This window comes from Rhea pennata, chromosome 22 (genome assembly GCF_028389875.1).
Source record: "Rhea pennata isolate bPtePen1 chromosome 22, bPtePen1.pri, whole genome shotgun sequence".
In the NCBI taxonomy this organism is placed as follows: Eukaryota; Metazoa; Chordata; class Aves; order Rheiformes; family Rheidae; genus Rhea; species Rhea pennata.
Window position 1 is genome coordinate 3,585,333 of NC_084684.1, and position 25,846 is coordinate 3,611,178.

Below are 25,846 nucleotides of genomic sequence, written 5' to 3' on the forward strand. Positions count from 1 at the left end.
CCTTCTTTGTTTATGCAACAAAGACAATGACAGACTGTTCAGGACTTCATGTGCTAGGACAGTGCAAATAATTAATAACAATGGTCAGATTTTTGGAAAGAGGAGGTGAGCTGGGAAGGAAGGTACCCCAAAAGAGACTGCAGAATCATCTGTGTAAACCTCTACAGGAGGTTTGTCACTTTTTTTTCTTTCTATTGGGTTAAAATACTTTCTCAACAACTTTGTACACATGCCCATTTCAGTGTTAGGTCTGCGTAGCTCAAAATCTTGCATGCAGGGACATTACATATCCATATCTAGCGCAAATATATACATATGCTCATGTAGCAAAATGGCCAAACATTCATAAATAACTCATAAACGTTCGTATAAGTCAGACTTCTCTGCTATCCTCACCAGCTATGCACAGTATGTGCATGGCATTGAACAGATGTGTGTGTCATATGTATATATGCCTGGGAAAATGTATGTAGGTTTTATGCTTGTGTATATTTAGCATATAATATATGTATTTGTATTCATAGACACATTGAATCAGGTAGTCCAGTTCAGATAACATGTATGCACCTTCCAGAAGAGGGCATCTGTCTCCCAACGCAGGCAGCCTTTTCTTAACCAATGGCCTCCAGCCTCTCACACCTGGGGACTTGCATCGTTCTTGCCAATTTGAGGTTAACAGTGCCAGCACAGAGTGAAATATTAAGGCAGCCTCTTGAAATTCAAAGTGTTTCTTTTAATTAATGGGTGGATGCCACAAGCTGATCCAATCCAGCTCTTAAATTAATCTTAATTACACGGATTTTGTAACTTTGGCATTAACCAGCCACACAAAATATGTATTTCATAATCCCAGAAACGGGTGAAAAAGACTGCTGCTGAGCTGAGAAGTCAGCTGATGATGTTATCAGCCTCTGTAGCTGTGGGTGTAAGTGTCATTGGGGTGTGTCTGAGATCTTATCAGGAAGACCAAATTAATTCACTCCTGTAAATATCAAAACAAGCTTTTTTGCGGGCAAGTAGGGAATAGGCAAGACACTTCTGAACTGCTATATTTGGAGTTTCTATGCTATCCAGAGTGCTAATACAATAAAGAGTAGGAGCATCAGGGAAAAGAAATTGGTGATCCATCCCATTTGGTAGTGAGTTTTGACTGTGTGCCCGAAGAGTACTATTCAAACCTTCAGCTGTTCACATTTTACCTGTTGATTTGGACTGGGGATCAGGAATCCTGGCTTTATGGCTCTGCCATTGGCTTGCTGTATGAGACTGGTCAAAGGGAGGGAAGCTTTCCCTCCCTATGCTTCTGTTTTCCTTCTCCTCGTTTTGTTTTGTTCATTTAGATTTCAGCTTTTTCTGCATAGGACCTGTCTCTTATGTGAAATTCAGCATTATAGGGCATGTAGGTGCTACTCTGCTCCAGATAATTATAATGGATAAATAGAATTATTTCAGCAGAAATAATGGTACTATCTGTTAGGAATGAGCATCCAGGATCTCTCTAAGCATCCATCATGCCAACTTTAAATAGAAAACAGAGCTGGGAATAGATCGTTGGGGATATTTGTAGGAAATGCAGACACAACAATTTGCCTAACCAGCCAGTGCATGCTCTTTAAGCAGGAAGCAGGGCCTTGCCTATCCTCAGGGACTGGTATTCCCCTGGGATTAACACTGCTGCTCGCTGGATTACACTCCTGCTTTTGCAGATGAAACTGAAAAAATGATAGGCCTTACTGGGAGTGAGCACAACTGAAAGCTATTCTTTAGCTGTCTTTCTGTAAATCGAAATCATAGGATCAGTATAAGAAAAGAGAGGCTGTATATAGCCAGCCCTTTCTCTATCATTACTGAAGAAGTGCCTGACTGTTGCAATATTGTTTGAAGACAATCCTTCCATATTCTTGCAAACTTTTTACTGTATTTGGCTGATCTTTTATTGCTGTTATACTTCAGTCTTTCTGGTTAACATTTTTACCTTCTAAAGCACTTCCTGAGCTGCTTTATAGGGCAGGGTTAGTTTGGGGGTTTGTTTTCATAGCACTTTTGCAAGCATAAGTGGGAAAATGTTAAACCTCATGTCAATTTGCCTAATTGATGTGAAAACTTGATTGTGGCCAGGGAGGAGTGGATTTCCCTACTTCAGTCTTATGAATAATTTGCTCATCTGAAAAGAGAGAGAAAATACACTAAATCCTGGCAGCCAGTGTGACTATCATCACAGACTGAGATTTTCCCAAAAGAGAAAGGGGAAAAAGAAGGGGAATTATGTGTCCGACTTCTCTGGGACACTTTGCAATGCTGTACTTGTGTATTATTTGTTTTGGTTGGAGCTGATGAAATTTTCCTTGGAGTCAAATTATTTTTACTGTGTTTTGTCAGGTTTCTTGTTCTCCAAAGCAGTTGTTTCTGATCGCTTTGTGGAGTCTGGATTAGATAGACTACTTAACAAATACTGTAGCATTTCTGTGTTCCTGAGATACTAGAACATGCTTGTTTTCATGAATTTCTCAATCTCTAAGGCTTGCTGGATTGGCATGTCCTGAATAAGAATGATAGAGCTCTATCCTGTAGCCACCATGTTTAAGCAGATGGCAGTCCTTCGAGAAGATGTAGCCACACTAGATTCAGGAGAGACTGACTTCCTGATCTGAAAATCTTTAGATGTTTGAAGTCATCCAGCAAATGGGGAGGAAGCCAGCTAACAAATGGAGAATCTTTTCCAACTTTCAGTGTAGGTGGGAAACAGAATAAGTTAATGTTGGCCCAAAGGGCCACAATAAATAATCAGAGCTCTTCCAAGTATATCAGGGGAAAGAAATACGAGAGAGAAGGTAAGCCCATTAATAAATTAGGAGAGAGCTGGAATCAATGGTGATTCTAAAATGGCTGAGCTACTTAACTTTTTTTTTTAATTGGTCTTTAAGAAGAAAAATATAGAACTGGAATATGGACCATTTGGAAATAATGAGCATCTTGGCACCCTAGCTGTTGATGTAAAGCAGATAAGGGAACACTTGAAAGAATGGATAGCATCAAATCAGTTGGTCCAGCTGATGAGCATCGTGGGATGTTTAGGGAATTGGCTACTGAATCCACTGGATTGCTGGCAGATATTTTTGAAAAGTTGTGGATTAAACAGGCAGCTCCTTCATAGTAAGTCCATATTGGTAGTTCTGGAACACAGACCAGCCTTATAAAGCTGTCAAGAGTGATTCCAGCAATTACCACTTTACACAGCCCAATGCATTTTCAGTTTGAACAAATGCAAAGAGAAGGATATGTGAGCTTCAAGAACCCTAAGTGCAGAAAGGCCAGATTATGCCAATCAAACTAGATAGTTCCTTTGCTTCACGTAGTTAAAATTACCACTTTTGTCATCTTGGTGAACTTGCATGGCATGACCGGAGCTGATCCAACTGTACCAGTGAAAATCTCCTAATACAAATTCACTTAACAGCCTGTAGATTTCAGGTTAGCTTAATGCTGGAAAATGCAGTGCCTTCAAAGTAGTCCACTAGATGGATCCCTGTTGGTATAAGCTTTCTGTTATAACATTTCAGGCTACTCTGCTTTTTCATCTAAAAGAAATTTCCTGATTTTCAGCCAACCTTGTGCTTCTGTTGCATGAGAGGCTGAACTCTGCCTTTTGCACTCATTGTTAAAGCTTCTCCTTTGAGGTAGAGTGCTTGCCAGAGTTGGAGGAATCACCACTCTGGCTACAGTGATGGCTAGTGGAAAGCAATGTGCAAGCACTTTCCAAGATGGAAGATCTTGGTGAGTTGTCATGTAAAATGCTGTAGCATAGAGCAGGCAGGTGCTATCCTCACTGCAGAACTAGTTGGGGGTTATTTTATCAAAAGAAACACAAAATAGAATAGCAAAGGACTTACCCAGCTGGACGTTTCTTTAAGGTCTTATTAATACCCTTATCTGAAGCTTAGTGAATATACCATCCAACTATGCAGAGCTTCCCTAGATGAGGTTTCAGGTGACTACATTTCTTGTTTTGCACATATTTCTTAAGAATTGAGATGATTTACAAGTTTTTGCCTAGAATTATTTTTGCAGCTTGAAAGAATAGAGCTCAGTTTAGCCTTTAACAATGCCTGTTTCCTTTCTACTTTTCCTCAGAAGGATTTCATTCTGATTTGTTACATAGTTTTGTAGAATTCTCAGTTAGTCCTTGAAGTCCACGTTCAGGTGAGATGCATCTAACAGCACTGTTGCAATCTGGAGCTTGTTAGGAGGCCCCTTGTCACTGGATATAATCTCTCTGACCTCAGGATCAATGAGTGCCCAGCCAGGATGGCTTGCTGGCTACATCCACCCCGTCTTTTTGGTTCTGACACTGACAGTCAGGGATGCTCTGCTGCATGCAGTGTCCTTCAGAGCGTGTAAGTGAGAGATGCGGTGGAGGATAACTCTCTCTAGGTATTTGATACCTTAACTGTATAGAATCTTTTCCATTTGCAAATAATGTATGAAATACATTAGCCCAGAAGCTGAGATTCTCCAGCAGTTACATTTCAATTGGTCTGTCTTTCTAATTTCTCCTCCTACGTACCTTCTTTATACTATCCTTTAGATATAGAAAGCCTAGACTCAAATGATTTCAGTGGGTTAGAAGCAAGAGGTGGGGAAAGAACTAATATGAAAATTGCTTTAATTTAAGTCTGTCATTCACACTGGCCCAAAGGAGCTCTGTGTCCATTATCAGTGACCCTACTAGCCACCCTGCTTCTCCTTTCCTCAAGCAGAAACTTGAACTATCACGTGCACTTATGGGTGAGAGCATAGGCTCTCCTCTACCTGCATATTAAGAGGTAAAATAGGGAAATATTGATGGCAGCTGAGGACATGATGAATATGGAATCTGAACCAACTCTTGCACAGTAAGTGCTCGAGGCCTGGAGACCATTGGAAAAGTCCAGGTTCAGATTACATTTAATACAGGGGTCCCAGAAGAAGACATCAGCCTTGTTTGTGGTCTCTGGGGAAACAATTCTTGGCTATTATTTATTAATAAATCTCTTGTGAGAATGTCTAGGGACCCAAAAGCTGGTGTATTAGACAAGGCTCTGTAGTAGACGTTGAATAGGGACACTCAGCTCTCTCTCTAATCTCTTCAGTAATGCAGTCCTGGTTCATGACTAAGGCACCTAGGTCCTTCAGTAATGAATGTAATTAGTTCTAAATAATGGGTGAGGTGATACCTTCAAATGAGAGATGGTAGAGTTCAGCTGGTGTCTTTGGGCCCTGTTCTCGTTTTTACAAAGGTTATTTTATACCAGTCTGGCAGTACAAACAGGCCTGAAAGCTGAAGTGAGAAGTTAGGAGGCTACCTGTCGGGGTCTGACTGTAAATATCTCTTTTGCTCATCCTACAGAGCTGGAGGGAAATTAAATACCAAGCACATACAGTGGGGTAAAATCTGCACTGGTGTAAAACAGCATAACTCCTTTGATTGCAATGAAGCTAGGCTGAGCAAGGCCAGCTGGGGACTTGACCCAGGGAATAAATGATTTTTGCCCTTAGTCTGTTTGCAACTCCAAAGTCAAGTCCTTCACGTATCGTGTCCTACTTGGTGTTAGAGAAGGTCGTATTTTGCCGCCTCCTCTCCACCCAGGCTGTCCCCTCTTCTCTGGATAAACAGTGTTTCCCCATTGCATTCCCAATCCCTCACGCTTCACCAGAATTAAATTCATCATTCATTTTTTATGGTTTATACATAGCGGTAATTTATGTTTTCAAATATATTGAGGTCACACTTTAGCAGAAAAAGAGTGTTTCACATTTAAATTGAAGGCATGTTCGTTCCATTAAATGGAGATGTTTTGGATAATTTTAAAAGGCTAAAAGTAGTAGAAAGTAACATTAAAATAAAATTTGAGAGATGTAATTACACCTAATCGTACTATAAAATAATCAATACTGCATTACATTATTTCTGACTTCCCCAGTTATAGCCTTTTTTTGTTAAGCTTTTGAATATTGATGAGGTTAGTGGGGTCGCAGTCGACTCTCTGAGGTCTAATGGAGGTGGAATTAAGGTGATGTCCTCTTCTATTATATCTGCACAGGGAGGTGAGCTCTATCCTTTCTCATGCTGGGGAGATAACATGGCATCAGAAGCCAATACCTTGGCAACATTTCTTGAGCTGAGATTAGGTTGTCAGTAACTGCTGACCGGGAAGCTGGCAGTGCTGTCTTCCCATCACAGACCCACTCAATTATACACGCCGCAACGCAGAGGAAATGATGTTCATGTCAACAGAGATCATTAACAGCTGGAGACCAGTGTGTGTGAGGCGACAAGAACCAGTTCCTTCCAGTTCAGCCAGGATTTTCTGTTTTGTCTCTCTTCTCCGTGGGAGACTGAGAAGGCTTTTTGTTGTTGGCTGTTTGCTTCCCTTCTCTTTCCATGACCCTTTAGTCGCGGTACCCCTCCACCTGACATATACCTCACTCTTAAAAGCCTGCTCTGTCCTAATTGCTTAGTGTTCATCCTCTCTGTTAGTCTGTCTATACGTACATGCAACGCCCCAGGAAAAACTGTGGCAGCTGTTGTGATTCAGTGCAGATGTTCTGGCTGGAACCTTGCTTCCACCTGCATTTTGTCTGAGCAGGTACAGGTCTGACTGGCTCAGAGTGAACATGTGCCTCTGCCACAGAGCTCCCCATTTGAAAAGGATCTGCTCTTGTCTTGGTCAATACTGCCCTTCGTTAGGGATTGTGTAACTGTCCTTGGGTTTACAGTTTGAGATTCTTTCTTGTAAAGAGAAGAGTTACCTGCTGGGAGGCAACAATCTGTACTTTCCCTTGGTTCAGTGTGTATCCCTCTCCCTCTTTCACAGCTTGGGTTAGGACAGTCTTTAGCATTTAAAGCAAGATTGAAGACTGGGTGGCCCAAGTTCTATGCCAGAAATTCCACTAATGAACTACTTTGTGCCTTCCTGAAAATTGTTTAAGAGTTTAACCTATGGGAAGAACAGATCTGGGGAAGCATTCAACAATAGCCTTAGGATTTGTATTTTACCTTCTGTGCCTCTGTTTTTGCATTCATAAAATGAATATAGTGTTCTTTTTATTGAAGTCTGTTTTGCACAATGGATGCAAGAAAATTTGTTTGCCTTTAAAAAAAGGCAAGAAAATGTCATTATTTTTCTGGTCTCTGATAATAAATACCAAGATGGATGGAATTTTATAAGAGAACCAAATCTAGCAGTACCATTGCATTATCCATTTCACATTGCCACAGCATCCTCAGATTACAGTGCTCATAACAAAAGGAAAGATAACGAGCAGGCCCATATCATTACCATTAATAATAAAAACGATATAATGTATTTTTAAAACTTTCCTTAATGCAACACCAGCCCAGTCATCCTAACACTCAAATTATCGCATCTTCCCAAAAATTATATATATAAATACATAAATGAAAGTGTCAAAATGCAGCTCAGATGCTGGATCTCCCCCTATCTTCTGTTCCTCTATGGAGGGGCCAGTCTCCTCCAGAGGAATCTGCCCCCGCTACTCTTTCCACACAAGGCAAGACGTGCCCCAGGCTTGCGGGCTGCCTATTAAATTATTCCTTCCCTTACACCCTTACACCTGGAATCCAACCATTAGAAAACGGGTGGAAGGAGGATATTTGCCCAAAAGCAACAGCGGCCCTCCCTGTATTGCAGGCACAAGAGACCCCTGCTCTTCTGATTAGACTGAATTGCTTTCAATTGACTAACATAACAAGCTGCTGCTGCTTTTTCATTTCTTTCTTTCTTTTTTTTTGAATTTGAAAAGGGAAGGGACACTATTAGGAAATTTACATTTGCGAATATGATATTTAATTAGCAATATTAATAAATTAATAGAAGTAAAGAACCTTGTCGAGACTCCAGATTAATAAAACATGCTCTTGCTGAGTAAATGAGGTGAGCCAGGAATGAGATCTCCATAGAGGATACAGGGGAAATCTCACTCCCTAAAAAAAACCTTAAAGAAAGGATGAGGGGCAATGGTGAGCTGGGGCAAAGCTTTCTCTGTCTTCTAGTATCCTTGACATTTACACAAAATCCCCTTTGCTGTCCTGCCACAATACTTATAGATGAAATTAAGAACAGCTTTTCTGTCCACCTTCCCCTTTGTCCTGCCAGGAGGCTAAATAAGTCAGTGACAGAGAGTAAAATCCAAGTGCTCCCAGGTGTAACAGGTGTAAGATAACAGAATGGGCAGCGACTGGGAAAATTCTTGGAGATGTTTGGTCAAATCCATTAAAAGTCATAAAGGAGACTTTCAGTGTTTTCTCATCCGATTCCCCTATCTAATGTGGAGTGCTGACTTCCACCTAGCTGTGGCTGTGTCCAGCTTGGTCTCTCTAGTGCACACGGAGGGTTTTGCCCCAGGAGGACCATCACTGCGGCAGATAGAGCAGATTCACACAGATGGTGATATCTGCCAGTGAAGGATCAAGAAAGGAAGCATCACAGCAGTGTCAGCAGGGACTCAGTTGAGAAGAATGACCATGTTAAGCAAAGGTTGGACACAGAATGAGATAAACTGATGCAAGGTTCCCAGTGTTCAGGCCCAGCTAGGTGTCTGTCTTGATAACTATCTGTCTCAGTGCTTTGAATTCTAGGTGCTAACCTAAAGTGGGGGCTCCTCTGACAGATACTTCCTGTATCAGGTCAATCTGCTGAGCCCCCAGTCAGCAAGGTACTTGAGCACTCCCTTAAATTTAGGCATATCTTAATTATTATCCTGATTTGGGACCAGTGTTTCTGTAGCCTTGTCTGCACTGGAAAAATCTCTTCTTTCCTGGACTCACCAGGGCAGTGAATGCAGAAGAATGTGATGTGCCCTTCCCATACTGCTCCGTTAGCACAGGTGATGCTTCTGAAGAGATTGGGGCATCATGATTCCACGGTCCCAGTCAAGTAGGACAATGCACTGTTAAATGACTTTGGTGGCCTCATCTGTCATTGAGTCTGGAGCAGAAAGGGGAGAATGTAGCGTGGTCTGTAACCTATAGATATGTATGGAGAAGCCTGTGCAGTGAACTGATAGAGGAACATAAACTGCATGGAGATAGCGGATGAAATATTCTTAGGCGTGTGTGCAACAACTGGTGCAACCTCGTACCTTGATTCCTGGCTCGGGAGAGAGAGCAGAGGAGAAGCAGGGCCCTCGGGAACCGAGCTAGCAGTCAAAGCAGCAGCTCTCCTAGGGCCTGTGTGACATTCACACACATCACTCTGAAGTCACGCTCTCCTGCAGAGCATGGGAAAGGTGATTATTTATTAATGTACGAGCACTGTCCCCATGCATCACTCTGCCTTGCTGTGTTACAGCTCAGCAATGAAGCACTTGGACACCCACAGACCTGTGGCCCTTTGCACACCAAGGGAAGATGTATCAGCACCTGGGACCCGCCCCACAGGCAGAGCTGCTGGAGGAGGAGGAAGAGGCAGTGGCAAACACATGAAGCCTGGCATGATGCTGAGTTGCTTGTAACACTTTCTGCATGCTCAGCTCTCATGGATCAGCACTAGACTGGCAGCCAGGCAGCCTGATACTCCATGTCCTTACCTAGGAGTCCAGGGTTCTTTTCAGCCTTGATATTATTGCTCAGTGGGCAAGTCTCTGTCTCAGTGTTGCTGCCCATACATTGGGGAGAGTAGCACACGTGAGACATTCATGGTTTATCCCGCACTCTTGTCCCCCCCTTTAATGCAGAGTGTACAGAAACTCCCAGTGTAGGCCTTTCCCCTAACTGCAGGGAAAGGGGTAGCACTTTTCCTTGGTGTGAAGGACAGCAGGGAGGGCAGGCCAAGTGCAGCCGATTTCTTTCTAAAACTTGAATGAAGGAGGGTGATGAGGGGGATGTGACTACCTTCCCTGATCCCACAGTGGCTCAGCTGCTCGACTCCCATCTCTGAGGATGGCTTTTCTCCACTATGTGGTTTGTGTTACGCTTCTGCTGCCAACCCTCCCACTAATTGTGGGAAAGTTTGCTGTTGGAATGGCATGTACGCAGGCCTCCTGGGACAGGTGGAGTTCCAGGAACAATTAGGAAATGGCAGAGGTACTTGGGGACTCTGGCTTGTAATGCCATTCTTAGTATAGCAACAAGTATATAGTAGGTGTGGCAGGAGAAGAAAAAGGAGAAAAGTTGGCTTGGGTGGGGTGTAGGGAGTAGAGCCGGGTGAGGAAGGCGTGAGCTCATAGATGTAGGCAGGAATGGAGCTCGGCAGCATGCGGATGTGAAATATGCATTAGGATCATCTTGGGATAAAGGAGAAGTCCTAGTGTAGGCAGTCATTAATCTCGAAGATGTGGGCCATGATGATGCATTCTGAAGCTTAGCCTCAAGGTGGGGCAGCCTTTGATGGCAGTAAGCACATACACAGGCTTGGGGCCATGCCTCCAGCGAGGGAGGGCAGCTGCCTGGGAACCAGCTCCTGACTCACCCTTGCTGATGGGCTCTTACTGGGTCTTTGAGGGGCTTTGGCTTTGGACGGTACGGCAGCTTTGCTGAGGGCTTGAAAGGTCCACCACATGGTCTGTAGCAGGAAAGACAGTGCTGCAAAACAGCTGCCAGGCCAACATTTTTCTTTTGTTAACATAGGCCATTTGATTCCCTTGGATTTGCAGATTTGTAGCACTTTGGTCTTGAGCTATGGAGACCTGAGGCCTTTGTTAAATGTTCTTCAACTGCATTGGTGTTTTTTGCCCTTCCTTCCTTCCCACCCATGGATTATGAAGCACTAGGAAAATCCCATAGTAAATTTGAAATGCCTGGATTGGGCCTTTGTTTTTAGAGCCCATTTCTGGTTCTGGCAAGAGTCCTGAGAAAGAAATCCTGAGCCCTGCACACTGCCCCGGGCAATGCTGCTTATCACCCTCTGTGTGGGCCTGACGCATCCCAGAAGCTGGCGTGCACCGTGTAAGCTCCCACAGACATGCTGCTCTGCTGCTGCATCTCCTTCCTGACCTGCTCTTCCTGTCTTGGCTCTTCCTTTAGCTCAGGCTGCCAGACAGGGTGCTGGCTTTCTGAAGAGTATGGGCTCCTCTGAAACCATTTTCTTCCGTGACCCAGACCCAAGGTCGCTAATGTGGAAGGCGGGGAGCATAACCTTTGTGCCGCCATCCTGTTTAATCCCCTGCTTCTAGTGACAGCCAGCCAGTGGAAGCCTGAAGGAGCGTCTGCGCTCGTTCATTAGCCAGAGATCTCTCCTGCCCCTAGGACTTGGAACTGACGCCCGTGTAAATGACAAGGGAGGAAACTGCAGGCAGGCGCAGGAGACACCGCGAGGAGGGCATTTTCTTGTGCAGTACTTGAAGGACTAGGGGAGCAGTTTCCACATCCTTGAGCCTGACTCTTGAGGACAGAGGGCTCAAAGGGTCGTGTCAGAGTTTGTCCTGTGTGTGGCTTGTCATGCGTACCTGTGCATGAGTCCCGTCCTGAGCACATTGCAGGGCAAGCGGGAGGCCGCAGAAAGCCCTGTGCTCACACTGCCCCTGTTGCACAGCCAGTGCTGGCTTACGGCACGGTTGCCTGGACGCCTCCATCCTTCTGAAAGTGTAGTCCCAAAAGAATTTCCTAGCAGTCTGCATATTGCAGAAGGGTGTATGGAGAGTGGTAGAGAAATTGTTAAATCCTCTCTCTTCCTGCCTGGAGGAAGCACCACAGCTGCCTGCCACGAGCATAGGGCTTTGCAGGGTAGTAGGGGCAGACCAGCTGCAGGGAATTAATTTCTCCCATTCAGGACACTATCCCAACACTGACTCTGCAATAAAAGTCAATCTGGGGATGAAACATCTCTGGGGAAAGAGCTAGGGCTGACATGGCTGGGGACTCCCTAGGCCTGCAGGTTTGTCTGCAGGAAAGGTGGTACTGTGTGTATCGAGAGTAGAGCCTTTTGGCTGCTGTAACCTTCCCCGCCTGTGTGAGAGGCTGCGTGAGCCAAGCTGAGGCACTCTCCTCTACGCTGGGACTTCAGATTCTGGTGGGCCTAGCGAAATCATCCCTTAACAGCCGCTCTGGTGGAGGAGCCCCGCGCCCGTGGCCTGGCACAACGCCGGAGCCGCCTCTCGGCTCCCCCTCGCCGTGCCGCGCTGGCAGCACCGCTCGGAGCCGAGCTCCCTGCCCCCTGCTCAGCCCCCGGGCGCTTCCCGAGGCTCCGCGGGACGCGGCTCCTCCGAGACTCCGCGGCGGCGCTCGCCGTGCTGCGAGGCGGCGGGCGGCGCGGGCGGCAGGGGGCGCCCGGGGCACGCCGGACCCGCCGGCGCGGCGCGGCGCGGCGCAGCCTGGCTCGGCTCGGCACGGCAGGCACAGCGCCGCCCGGCTTGGCACGACTCGGCGCAGCCTGGCTCGGCTCGGCTCGGCTCGGCTCGGCACGGCAGGCACAGCGTGGCCCGGCTTGGCACGGCTCGGCGCAGCCTGGCTGGGCACGGCGCGGCACGCACAGCGCGGCCCGGCTTGGCACGGCTCGGCGCAGCCTGGCTGGGCACGGCACGGCAGGCACAGCACGGCCCGGCTTGGCATGGCTCGGTGCAGCCCGGTTGGGCCTGGCTTGGCGCACCTTGGCAGGCACAGCGCAGCCTGGCTTGGCACGGCCCAGCACAGCCTGGCTGGGCCCAGCTTGGCATGGCTCAGTGCAGCCTGGCTGGGCCTGGCTTGGCATGGCATGGCAGGCACAGCGTGGCCTGGCTTGGCATGGCTCAGTGCAGCCTGGCTGGGCTTGGCTTGGCACGGCTCGGCTTGGCATGGCACGGTGCGGGCCGCTGCTGCCCACAGCTTGCCAGGCAGTGCCGGAACAAGCCATCACAATATTTTGGCAGCTCGGTGGAGTGGCAGTTTAAGTGAGCGCAGGGGGTGTTTAACTGTGCAAGGGCTGAGTAATGAGGCGCGCACAAAAGCAGGATTTGTGGCTCGCAGCCCTGGGCCAGCACGGCGGCTGGGGGCTGCCGGCCTCCCGCGGCCCTGCCCGCAGCGTGCTGCAGGTATCGGAGCTACTGCTCCTGCCCACAAGGTTTCTACAAAGCCCGGTTATATAAAGTTTAATTATAATACTTGGCTCTCCTGTAGTGCTTTCTATCTGAAGATCTCAAAGTGCTTTCTAAGCATTAAACAAGCCTCGCAATGCCCTCTCCTGTCTTCATGTGGGAGGGTTTGCTACGCCCTTTTTTATTTATTTATTTTAAATGCTGTCAGGAGAAACTGGGGTGCAGAGATGGGAAAAGACTTTCCTACAATCATCCAGCAGGTCAGTGGCAGAGCTGGATGCAGAGCTGAGGAGCTTCCTTGATTTGTATGTGGCTTTAATTCCTAGGGAACGCTTCCTTCCTCCAGGAGCAGCTGTGCCTGGAACGCTTCCTTCCTCCAGGAGCAGCTAGGTTTGGGGAGCTGACTGGCCTCTGGGTTCATCTGCCATGAAATGTCTGTGACTCACACAGGTCGTAGCAGAGCTGGTCTCCTTTAGAGCTATTCTGCCATCGCTACCCAGAAGGTTCTGGGTCAGGTATGCCCATGGCCAGCGTTGGCTTTTCTTGGTTTAATTTTATGAACTGCCACAGAGCAAGGAGCAGGGCCTCTGTTCAAGGTCTCGCTATCTGGGACTTGGGAGCTAATTTGGCCGCAGCGTGTTTGTACCTCAAAAGGGACCGTTCCCTGGCATCTCCTTCCCCATCCCCCTCATGAAAGGTCACGGAAATGAATGGGACAGCAAGATGTGCAAGCCTGTAAATATTTAGCAAGCCACTCGCTTTTACATTGCAGATTTTGCTCCGTGGGCATGGCCGTTAATATCAGTGAGACATTAGCTCCGAAAAGCACCCGCCACGCTGTTAACACTAAAAGTGCTCCGTCAAAGCAGCCTGCCGTGAATTACGGGACTCGAGCTTTCTTTATTAGCCTGGTGTTTGTACAGCAGAAACATCAACCTCAGACCCACAGCTGAGGGAGAAAAACCCTGGTAGCAAACTAAAACGAAATAACTTTTCCTGCCAAAGTGATGATGCCCAGCCAAGAGCTGGGACAGAAAGCAACCATTATCTTACGTGAGGAGATCTTGTCTTGAGAGACGACTAAAAGTAGCCTTGATTTGTTGCTCCTTTATCAGAAACCACATCGTGTGAAGGATGACTGGGGGGAGGGAGCAGTAATTTCTTTAGGTTGTTTGTAGTTGCAAAGATTTTTTTGTCTCAGAGCAGGGATGATGAATTTTTGGTGCTGGGGGAGCCTCTCATCCCCAGCCCGCCAGTTGCAGCCCATCTGTGGTTACGTGTTGGACTCAGGGTCACAATTTGACTCAGATTTCGTTTCATTTGCACAAAGACTCATTGACGCCCGGGCCTAATGAACATCAATATTCTTAATGACAAGGAAAAGATCTGTTTTATGGGACTCCAGACAGGCAGTGTCTCCATGCTCCTTCTGCAGAATCACAGGAAAATAGCCTCAGTCACACACACACTTGGGTTTCCACCCTTACAAAGTTTGAACCCCAACCTCGGAGGAAGCGCCCAAGATAAGAGCATCTTTTTTGGAAACCTTTGTCAAAGTTTTACAGATTTTACTGCTTTGCTGTCTTCTCAGCCTGGCTTCTGTGTTTTCAATAAGTAATCCAATTATATACATTCTTTCTTTAGAGTTGTGATGATACTGTTGGTTTTCCTGCCAAAAGATTCGTAAAAGCATGACAGGAATTTTTTGTTGTTTTTGATTTTTTGTTATTTTTTCAGAACTATAAATTCAAAGAGAAGTATTCTGGAAAAAATTGCTGCAACTGAAATGTGAGATTGAACGGGTTGCATTTGTCAGCTTCGCTTGTACTTCTGTTTGTTTTGGGGGGTTAGGTTGTAATTTTTTTTCCATATAATTTTGCATTTCTACCCTCAGCCTTTTGCATCTTTGGCTACCAGATGTGTCCCACATTGAAGAATTATTTCTCCTCCCTAGAGTGAAATAAATGCAATCAATATGAGTATTGCTCTCAGGGCCTTGAAATATTACATTAATGTTCCATGTGGTGACATTTTAGCTGGAATTTTCAAATACATTATGATGGTTCAAATTAATATTTATCAGATCAGCTTTTATATTTTGCAAAAGAGAGAGAGGGAGAGAGAGAGTAAGCATTATTAAAATACAAAATGCAGATGAATTCCAAAATCGATGGTCCATTTTACCAGCACTTTCAAGGGGCTGTGTTTTGCTTTCTGGTTTTGTTTTTAAATTTATTAGTTTTACAGGCAAATGTATTTATCTTCCTTCATTTATTTTTTTCACCCGTTTAGGATTTTTCAGTTGTTTTTTTCTTTCACTCTTCTTTATTATCCCAAAATGTAAATTATGACGTTAGCTAGGTTTTTTCTTTTTTTCTTTTCAGTGATTAAATCTGCTACATGACATCTTTGTCCTTTCTATAAATTAAATCATCTTTGCTTTCAACCTTTAGCCACTGCCAGCAGCAATACTCTGATTGCCAGCAATAAAAGTCCTCACTTTACGGTCTTTATTTCCTACACAAAGCAAACCCCCCTCCTTCTTCACCCTGTGCTTATGGTGCCCCCCCCCCTTTTTTTTTTTTTTTTTTTGCTAAGGGGGTGGTGGGACCAACTCCTGTTTTCAGTGTTTCTCCACAAACAAGGAATTTGCAGAGAGAGATTGTAGAGCAAAAAAAATCTAAACCACATTCCACTTTATTTCAGTCATTCCTAAACAGATTGTTCTATGAGGTGGAAAATCCAGGCAGATTAATGGTGTCATTTGTTTTGCTTTTTTACATTTCTGTCTCTGTATACCCCCCCCCCCCCAGCACTTTGGTTTGGTGAAAATGTTTGAAAAGTACCTTTTCTAGACTAAATACAGCATTAAAGATTTGTGGATTATCAACTGAATTTATGTTGTTGAAACAATGCTGGTTGCAGAATAACCTTATTTTCCCCCCACATGGCAAATTGTAGGAACTGTCTAAGGTCTTACAGCATTTCCTTAAAAGCCTTTGCAATTCCTAGAGGAGAATTTTTGGAAGAGTTAATATTCTGGTTTAGCACTGAGCAGTACTTCCAAACTTTTCCAGCTTTCCAGATTTTTTCCCGTCTCTAAAATAGTTTTACTGTAAAAACATGTTATTGTTTTGTGGCACACAGATAGCCACAGGAAAAAAAAATGTATGCAGATGTGTGTGTGTGTGTGTGTGTATAAAATTCTCAGTATATCTATCTATCTGTCTATATATGCACACCCTCGCGTGCTCTCTCCTTCTGTCTCTGGTTGTATAGATATACATACTCCAGGCTGCCCTTCCTATTTTCCTTCAGTGCTGATCTGGGCAAAAGAACGACAGGAAACTTAAAAAAGAAAAGGAGGAGGAATCGATTGTTCGACCCGCACTTGAACTCTCCTGAAAGAGATAAAGCAGAATTTTCAATAGGTCCCCTGCCCTTTTCACCAGGAGGGAAAGAGGAGAAGAAAAACAAGAGATATTTATATGACAGCAGCTGCTGAAAATAGCATTTCAGAGCAATAAAAAAAAGGCAAAAGAGATTCAATGGTAAAAAAAAAAAAAAAAAAAAAAAATCACCACCACCACCACCAACAACAACAACAGAGAAACTCTTTTTCTTGTGCTCCCCAACAGGCGCGTGAGCAGCTCGTCCTGGAAATGCATGCATGCCTCCTATAGATCTGTTTGAAATTATAGTTGTCATTGAGAGTGAATTTATGCTTCTATTGATCTGCAAAAGGAAAATATTAAATGGTTTGGTTTTGATCTTTAGCTGACCTCAGGGTCAAGGGTAGCCTAAGATTAGTATTCATAGAATTCATCACCAAATTGTAGTCTGCATCTACTTTATGCAAACATAGGGAAAACATTGAAAGATAAATACAAAGCAAAATGACAAATAATTTCACCGCCACCCACCTCATCAAAAAAAACCCACAACAACTCAAACAATAAAAATAGGGAGATACATACATGTACAAACCCAGGTAATTGCATACAAGGTAGACGGAGGAATCGGAAGGAAAATATAGAGAGAAGCATACAGGCAGAGCCAGTGAATCACACACACGGGAGAAGGCACACGACTCAGAACAAATACAAATGCGTGACTATACTGAAACATGCCCACACGAACACTCTAAGACGAGTACAAGGAAACATCTGAAGAACAAAACAAATATAAAAAGGACACACGTGTATCTACCCAGGAAAAAGATGCACTTCTGTAGTGAAAAAGAAAGGAAAAGAATATGTTTGCAGGTTCTCAACACAAAGCCAAAAAAATGAGCAAGCACAAATACAGTTAAACAGGTGCACATACTGATATACACTTGTAAAAATGTAATGACACATACACAAATGCAGACACTTCCTGTATTAGGCACTGTGGACCTCTTGTTCTCAGTAAGCAAGACACAAAGTTAGTGAAACAATACAGAAAGAAATATATTCAGGTATGAGTAAAACATGCTCGTGAAAGTCCTCCACGAAGTCAACCTTGTTGCTCAAAAATTCAGGGAAGAATGCCTATGAGAACAGCAAAGCAATTTCACTTACTGAAGAACATTCAAAGGCACAGGGACATCTTTTTACTCACAAGAAAGGTGAAGTCTACTTGCAAGCATTAACAGTCCAGGCTATAGCAAAAACAGTCTTGCATGAACATAACAAAAGCCATTTGTGCACAAAGGAACTATCTACTGACAAATGAGAGCAAACTCAAAGAGCAGAAGGCCCCATTCCTGTTTATGTAGTCATCCCAGAGACAGAAGAAGATGTCTGCAACGCGTAGGCAAAAGCGCAACTGCACAGAAACTTAGTTGTGCACGTAAAGATGCTCACCAGCATCCTGAGATGTACAAGAAACTCAGCACTTGCAAGTCACACCCAGCAAATGCTCAAATAGGGCAAGCAGGATAAAAGATGATTTCTTAAGTATGTTTCTAAGACTGTACCCAGTGTACTCTGGCTGCTGCCAGCCAGCCTAGCTAGTTTGCAGTACACAGTAGTAGTCACTTTCATATTCTCAGTGTCACTGAAGACATGCAAGACAGCATGGACTGCTTATAAGTTGGCAAAAATCAATGGTAAAGAACAAAAGCGTTGATATTTGTTTCTATCACCAGTTTTCCCAAAACACAACTTTTTGGACAAACACAAGTGTTGTTAAAAAATCTTCCTTATTAAAAAAAAAAAATCCATTTTCTATGTAAGAACACAACCTGAACATACACTGAAAATATAACCCATGCTTCATTTTTGTTGTTTTATTTTCCTCTCTATATTTAAGAATCATATTTTAGTATAAACTCTAGCTCACCATGCTTAGCACCATATAAGTACATTGCTAGAAAAAGTCCTTGTCCTGAAGAACTTGTATTGTAACTAGACAAACAGAAAAAGTAAGCAGGAAGATCTTGCATTTACCAGTGTAGCCCTGAGGAAGTGGCTTGCCCAGGCTAGCTGTGGAGTCTTGGCAAAGTTAGGAATCGGAGCTGCATCTCCTAATTCCCAGCCCATTGCTTTAGAAGTGAGGTCATGCTTCTTTCCTGATTTAAATGTACCTTAAATGGACTCACATTGCTAGTATTTGTGAAATACAGTTATGAGAACCAGTGAAAACAGGATTACATATGATCAGTTTTTGAGCTAAGCTTATGGACAGCGCAGTGTAGTGGGACACCCAACTAGAGGCCTTACATGGGCCTCTTCTGCATTAGCAAGGGCTAACTGAAATATTAAAATATAGCTATGCCGTGAGATCCTCCCATCTGTGACCTAGCTCATCTGCCCTATGAGTGCATTAGGCATTGCAGCTTATACCACTTCCCCAAAGGAAATAAGCTCTACTACCAGGAGTATTATTTTGTTAGTACAGCCATCTGTATGTTTGGATTCTTGCAGAAATAGTTATGCTGGGAAGAATCACAGACTTGGCACTAGACGCAACTATATAGGCAGTACTTCCAAGTGCAGACCAGGTCGTAACAGCATCTTGGTGTACATGGAGATTGCAATGAGGGTGGGTATGCAAGACATGCTGGAGGAAGGCTGAAAGGTGTGATGGTGCTCGGCAGTGGGGAGGAGAGAGTGTTCCTGGCAGGAGGACTCTCTGCGTAGGATTGTGGAAATGACAGAAGGGCAAGATGTAATAGTATTTGCTGCAGAAGTGATAAAGGGAAAAGAGAACAGCACAGAGATGTGCATTACTGTGTGAGCAATGTGCATTACTGGAGACTGGTTCTGTAAGTCACTCCTAATCCATTGCCTGAATCCCTGAAGTCAAGGGGAGCGTGGTGTGTGTGAGCAGTAGAGCCTGGCCCTTACTCAAGCACAGATCTCCCCTGCTGTAAAAAAACAGCACTCACTTGTCTTGACAGTAGGAGGTTCCTTACTATATCTGCAAGGCAGGGCTGGCCCTTTGTATGGGCTGTTCTGTGGATCACGGTCTTCTTAAGGTGATGAGCAAACCATAAATTCCAATGACAGCATGTCTAGTAGTCTTCCTCATGGTGGCTAAAGACTTCTGTACAGCTTAGATACACAAAAAATAATACATCCTTCCCTGACACCTACCTCACTAGCATTAAACTTGTTGGAGATATTGACTGTTTTTATGCTGTGGATAGAAGGAATGCAGCTGTGAGAGCAGAAGAGAAGATGAATGTGTCTTTCCCTGTTTGTTCAGTGCCTAGCCCAATTTTTAGGTCATATTCTAATAGCAGTGTTTATTCATCAACGATAATGGAATAAATATATATAGTGGGCAGCTGATCCTCCCCAGGCTGTGTCACAGAGTGTGGATTCAATCATGTTTTCATCCTTTGGCAGAGAGAGACAGAAGAAAGAGTGCGAAAGAAGGAAGAAGCAAGGCGCAGAGGTGGAGGCAGAAGGAGAAACCTCCTTTCTGCCTTGTTCCTGTTTCATTGTTTACTGTCTATGACTTTGTACAGCTTTTAACTCCGCAATCTGGCAAGAGAGCAGCTGGCACTACTTGCCTTCTACAGAGTGCATGTGCTGCCTAGAGATAGACAACCCAGGTTAGCTAATCTGGGAAGAAATGGGATCTCCTCCCAGTGTGAATGTAGGCTCAAGCTTCAGACCATCAGTGGTAAAAACCTCCCAGGTCTATACTATCTTCTCCCTTTGGATGTCTCATCAATCTGCTTCTTTTCTCTTTTCATGAATTTATTTTCATCCCAACAAACACCGGTATCTTTGTCCCCATTATAATACTCTATAACCATGTGTTCATCTCTTTCCCTATCTTCCTTTTGCCACCCATAGAGAGACCAGTAGCTTCTTCTCCTCTGTGTTAATACTGAACCGTTTCCCCTAGTGTGTTGCTCATGGTCACTGTGCTTTTGGCAGCAGTCCTTTTCAAATGGTGTTGGAATGGTGTCTTTCCCATTTGTTATTGTTAAATCTCCACAGCACTTTCTTCTAGTATAACAGCACTAACCAAAGTGTATTGAGTGGTCTTCTAAATGACTGATGGCCAAAAATTCCAGGTAATTTCTGTGGGACTTGAAACTCTTCATTTCTGGTCATAACTTGATCGTATAATTTGGCCGTGTACTTTTTAAGAGCTGCTGTGGCTGGTGGAGTCATTCTTATATCCATAACAGTTTGTAAAGCACTTAAGGGTACCTTTGGATGAAAAGCACTAAATAAATGCTTAGCAAGACGATGTTATTTATCCGTGTAATCACCTGTCACTTCCACCCAATTTTTGTTCCTCACTGTCCCATCCAATCAGCCATATTATACGCTCATGCATATGGTCCTGCACTCATCAATCCACCTTTATCCATATGCAGAGACACTCAAGTGTTATGAGAGCTACACACACAGACAGATGCATGCAGCTAATCCTTCTCTGCTCATCTGTCCTTATCCAGCTCATCCTGACATAGAGCAACCTTTTTTAAACAGTTAAGTGACTTAGGATCCTAAGTTTCATTTTTGAGAGAGGCTTAAGACATGCTGAAGCTTAAATGCCCCTGAAAATCAGTGAGATGTGTTTTCCAGATTACAATTCCTTGAGTCTGTAATGTTAAATTTTCAGTGTGCTCTCTTTATCAGAAGATTCAGATAGACACTTTGTAGATTATCAAAACTTTTTAAGATAGACACATAAATTTAACTGATTTTAATGTAGCCTGCCTTGAAAATTTTAAGATCCCTCTGGGTACTTATCTTTCAAAGGCATCTAAATCCTTTTGAAAAATTGGTACCAAGAGTCTCTAAGATCCTTTCAAAAACAGCCTGTAAGTTATTTGTCCATAGCCAAACACCAGAGAATGACTGCTGCCTTAGGTAAATTTATACTTCAACTATGCGGTTTACAAAAACAGGTTATCTTTACCCTGATGTCTGGAGTAATCAAATGCAACATTTGGCAATCCCATGATATTACAAAGATAAGGCATTAGAGCCTCCTGTTAGCTTGGGCAGCAGTAACGGACCTGTGCAGTTGCTGCACAAGTGATTCGTGGGCTCTAAGACCACACCAGTGCTCACTTAGCTCGGCAGAACCTTCCTTGCACCTCCGGGGCAGCCGGCTGCCAGCGGCTGGAAGAGCTGTGCTCGCCAGCGGCTGGGAAGCCGGGGTCCCCGGGTGACAAGCTTAGGGCTGTGGTGGGGGTGAGATGCCTGTGCCTTATACTAGCCTCAGCAGAGAGGTATGTACAACCCTCTCTGACATAATCATCGAAAGGGAGAGGGGCATCTGTGGCTTCACTAGTCACAGTCTCCTGGTTGGGAATATTTCTAGGTAGGATCCTGGCCAGCCAGCTGGGGCCAAATAAAAGATTTGTGCAGAGGAGTTGGTGGCTCTGGTATTTGAACAAGCTCATCATGTTCATTGAGCAGTCACTGGTGCTGGATCTGGAATCCCACCACTTTTTACAGGATTCTGCAGAAGAATCCCATAAAACAAACAAGCTCTCCAGGAAAAAATATTAAGTAGAAAATCCTACCGCTCTTATAAATTATGCCCAGGTAGGCTGTGCTGGCAAGCACGCCTTCAAGTGTGAAGTTCTTTCCATTTTATGGCTAGCAGTTCCCAGGAGACCATTTCTGTCTTCTTAGATTTTTTTTTTTTTTTTCTCTTGAAGCTTTTTTCGGGTTTTATGGGTAGAGGGCAGATACTCTGTGAATGTGTTTGGCTGGAAGGGGCAAGAATCTGTCAGCAGAAAAAGGACCGTCAGCAAAAGAAAGTGAGCTGCAAATTGTCCATTTCTAAACTGCTTGTTCATCTGACACTTGCAAACTCAGAAGCCACCTGTTCAGCCATCAGTCACCAAGGGAAAATGAAGCTTTCCTTAAACCAAGATTCTGACATATACAGAAAACTGAAAGGAGAAAAAAGAGTGGAGAAAAGCACATTCTTTTGAATTTGCTTTTTCAAACACCACAAACAAAAAACTCCAACATCTTTCACACAACGTTTTTGCAGACAGCTAGCATGTTTCTGAAGACAAAAGTTGCCACCTCCTCCCCCCAAAATAGTGGCAGATTTTTGGGGTGTGATCGACTCCTTGCTAAAAGAACACTCTGCATGTTAACAAGTGGTGGGGCTCTTTGAAGTTGCAAAGCCAAAGAGTGGATTAGCTGTGATACCAAGTGCAGAGTAGGCTTGCTCCTTTCCATGCAAGGTCAAATTAAGACTGGACCAGCCAGGGGCCCAAAAGCAGACGATACTAAGCAGCTGATTATTTTTCGCCCTCTCTGGGCTCAATGTATTTGCTTCTCTGAAGGAGAGTTCCAGGGCAGCGGGCGGCCGGGCAGCGTGTGACGCGCAGGGGGTTCCTGGCTGACCACGGAGCGCTCAGCCCAGCGCGCCTGATCAAATAGCTTGTTAATTTCATCATTTCAGACTTTTATGGTTTTTCCAGTTGCTGCTGCTTTTATAAACAAGCATTTCAGTGACCTTCCCCTCCGGACATCGGCGCATTCAGCTCTGCAAGAATCCCAAGCTCTGAAAGTTTATAAATAAGCCTTCTATCAAGTTCCACAACAGGTGTGACCTCCCCCCCTGTCCTAAAACTGAACAGTTTCAACAAGCAAATAAAGACTGCACAGTCCTGTCTTAAAGGGCAAGCACTCTGGAAAGTAGTATATAGGCCCTGATACACTCAGCAGAAGGCCTGGACTATCTACAAGAAAGGATTGTGTGGCCATAGTTTGGGAACTCCTGTCCATTTTAGGTGGCTTGTGTAAGCAAGAGTGAGAGGCACAGAGAGGAGCAGTTATCACCATGACCTACATCAGCATGACATTCCTGGGCTGCCCTACGCACTGACCCCGGAACTGATTCTGGTAGGTTCTGAATCCTGTATCTGCCTGGCTGAGAGAGAAGATTTTTAGGAGACTTTGTTATGAGCTAAAGATGCCCACCAGACTCTCTTCTGTTTGGATGAGGCTCTTGCCAGTATGCCAACAGCACACGGGCAACGCTGAGTAGAAACGGAAAGGGATAGGTCCTGCTGGGAATGGCAAAGTGGACAATCTCATATTTGCCTGGATTTGCTTAAGATGAGACTGTTCTCCTAATTTCTGGTAAATTGCATGCATTATATCTACTCCTCCTTTATCTACTTTCTTCAAAATGTTAGAGGGAAACCGGGGTCTTGGAGAGGGGACAATTGGCTGAGATTGTAATTTCCTTCTGTGGGTGAGCACCTCAAAACAGAGATCAAGAAAATGATGAGCTTCCATCTTTGCAAGAGGGTCCTGCCAGGGCTCTTTCCCTCCATTTAGCTACAGCATAATCTGAGCAGAAATTGTGCATTAGGGTCAAGAGAAGTTCACCTATGGGAAGTAATTTTTTTCTCTATTTTTGAAACTGTATGGTGTCGTCTGCTTATTGCAAGCATCAGACTGTAGGGAAACTGAATGACTCAAAGTGCCTAAGTGGCTTCTTGATATAGACTCTCATATCATATAAAATAACTGTACGGTGTTCGGTAGAAAGATTCCGTGAAGTCATTGAGGCAGAAGGACACAGGGGGCACTTTGGTTCCAATATAATCGGTGATAACCGGATCTCAATATCCTTGTAAAAGAGATTGGCTATAACCATTGATACAGGAGAATACTGTTATAATTGGTAGAAGCCAATACAGCAAATAAGACAGGAAGACCCAATATTCTCAGTGCAACAAAATGAATCAGTATGATCAGTGTGGCAGGGAATACCTGATACAGTCAATATGTGCTATGGTCTTTTGAAGTTAGTATGGCAGTATACTGTGGGACAAACAGACCAATTCACAACCAAGAGGTTTAATGCTGTCAATAGATATGAGGAACCCAATGTTCCCAGTGCAATCAGTTGCAAGAATAGTCTGACTATTACCAGTGGTTGTGGAGGCACTGATAATGGTATAAGCTATGGGACATCTGGTCTTTGTCTTTCAAGCCTTATGCTGTCTATCCTTGTCACTGAAAACTGCTTTAAAGAAACTGTGTTGTTACCTGTAAAACACAATTTGTAAATGTTTGAGCACATTTCTGTGATGTAAAAACAGTTTCAGGTTGCTTCTGGATACACTGGCAAATTGCTTACGTCCATGTGGTCAGGTAAATGGCTGAGGAGAGCATGTGCAAATGTTAAAATGAGTGAGTTTCATCAGATGAAGGGAATCAGATGCTGCTGCAGGTCCCATGCTGCAGTCCCTTTTCTGCTGCATTATGGAAGGTTTTGGTTCTAAGAACATCCTAAGTACCCTGCGGAGAACAGTAAGAGCAGCCATTTGGCTCATGGTGAGCCTCGTCCCTTCTAATGCACTTGCTGTCCCCCAGGGCCATGTCTAATTACTGCTCAAACACAATAGTTGCAACGATGCATCATGCCAAAACCATCCAGAATAAGCCTCACACAGTGGAATTTGTTGTCAGTCTTGCTCTTTTTTTTTTTTTTTTTTTTTCCCCTGCAATGCTAGTAAGAAAACTTTTAAACCTCCATCCCTGTTCAGGGATCTGCAGCATCTGTGTCTAGCTGGCATCCGTCAAATCCCCAAGAGATCCTAAAGAGAAGGTTACTTCTGAGCTCCACGAGGATCACTGGGCATTTTCTACTTTGGTGAAGAGAAAGTACCTTCCAGGAAAGTCTCTGTATGCAGAAGCCTGTGATGTGGGTAGATTTTGTTATCTACTACAAATCAAGGTCCAGTCCTCCCCTTCAACTAAATTTGGCCTCTAGACTGAACTTAGCTGTAAGGCCACTGAACAGCATTTAATAGGAAGGGACAAGATCTCTCCAGTTATGGTGTCTTTGAGAATGATTCTGATAATGTGTAAATGCTCCCATCTAAAAGAAAACCAGCATTTCTGTTTGCTGCTGCAGGGGCTAAGTTTAATCTTTGCTCTGCCTGAACCCCTATTCTGACACTATAAGCCCTGGTCTTCATCCCACAGATATATTTTCCCTTAAAAGTTGTTTCATTTCTTGGGGATTAAAGTATGGCCATTTACAGCAAATAAAGATAATGTCAAGCTTGCATTTGGGTATATGGCTATAGAGTAAACACACGGATGCCTGCCTGTACATATGCATGTACATATACCCTTATTTTATTCTTACTTAAGGGTTGTCTTAACCAGTTTGTGAAAATGCAACCTGTTTTTCCATTTGAGCTGAAAAGCGATCACCTTTCCTGGCTTTAGTCACATATGGAAAATGTAGTATGAAAAAGGCAACCAGTTGGGGAGGAGGAACAAATCAGTAACTGAATTGCTGACACAGCCCCAGAGAGTTCTCTAGGCACAGCGAGTCTAGCACTGCCCCACATGCAGTCCACCACACTTATTTCAAGATTTCACCAGCT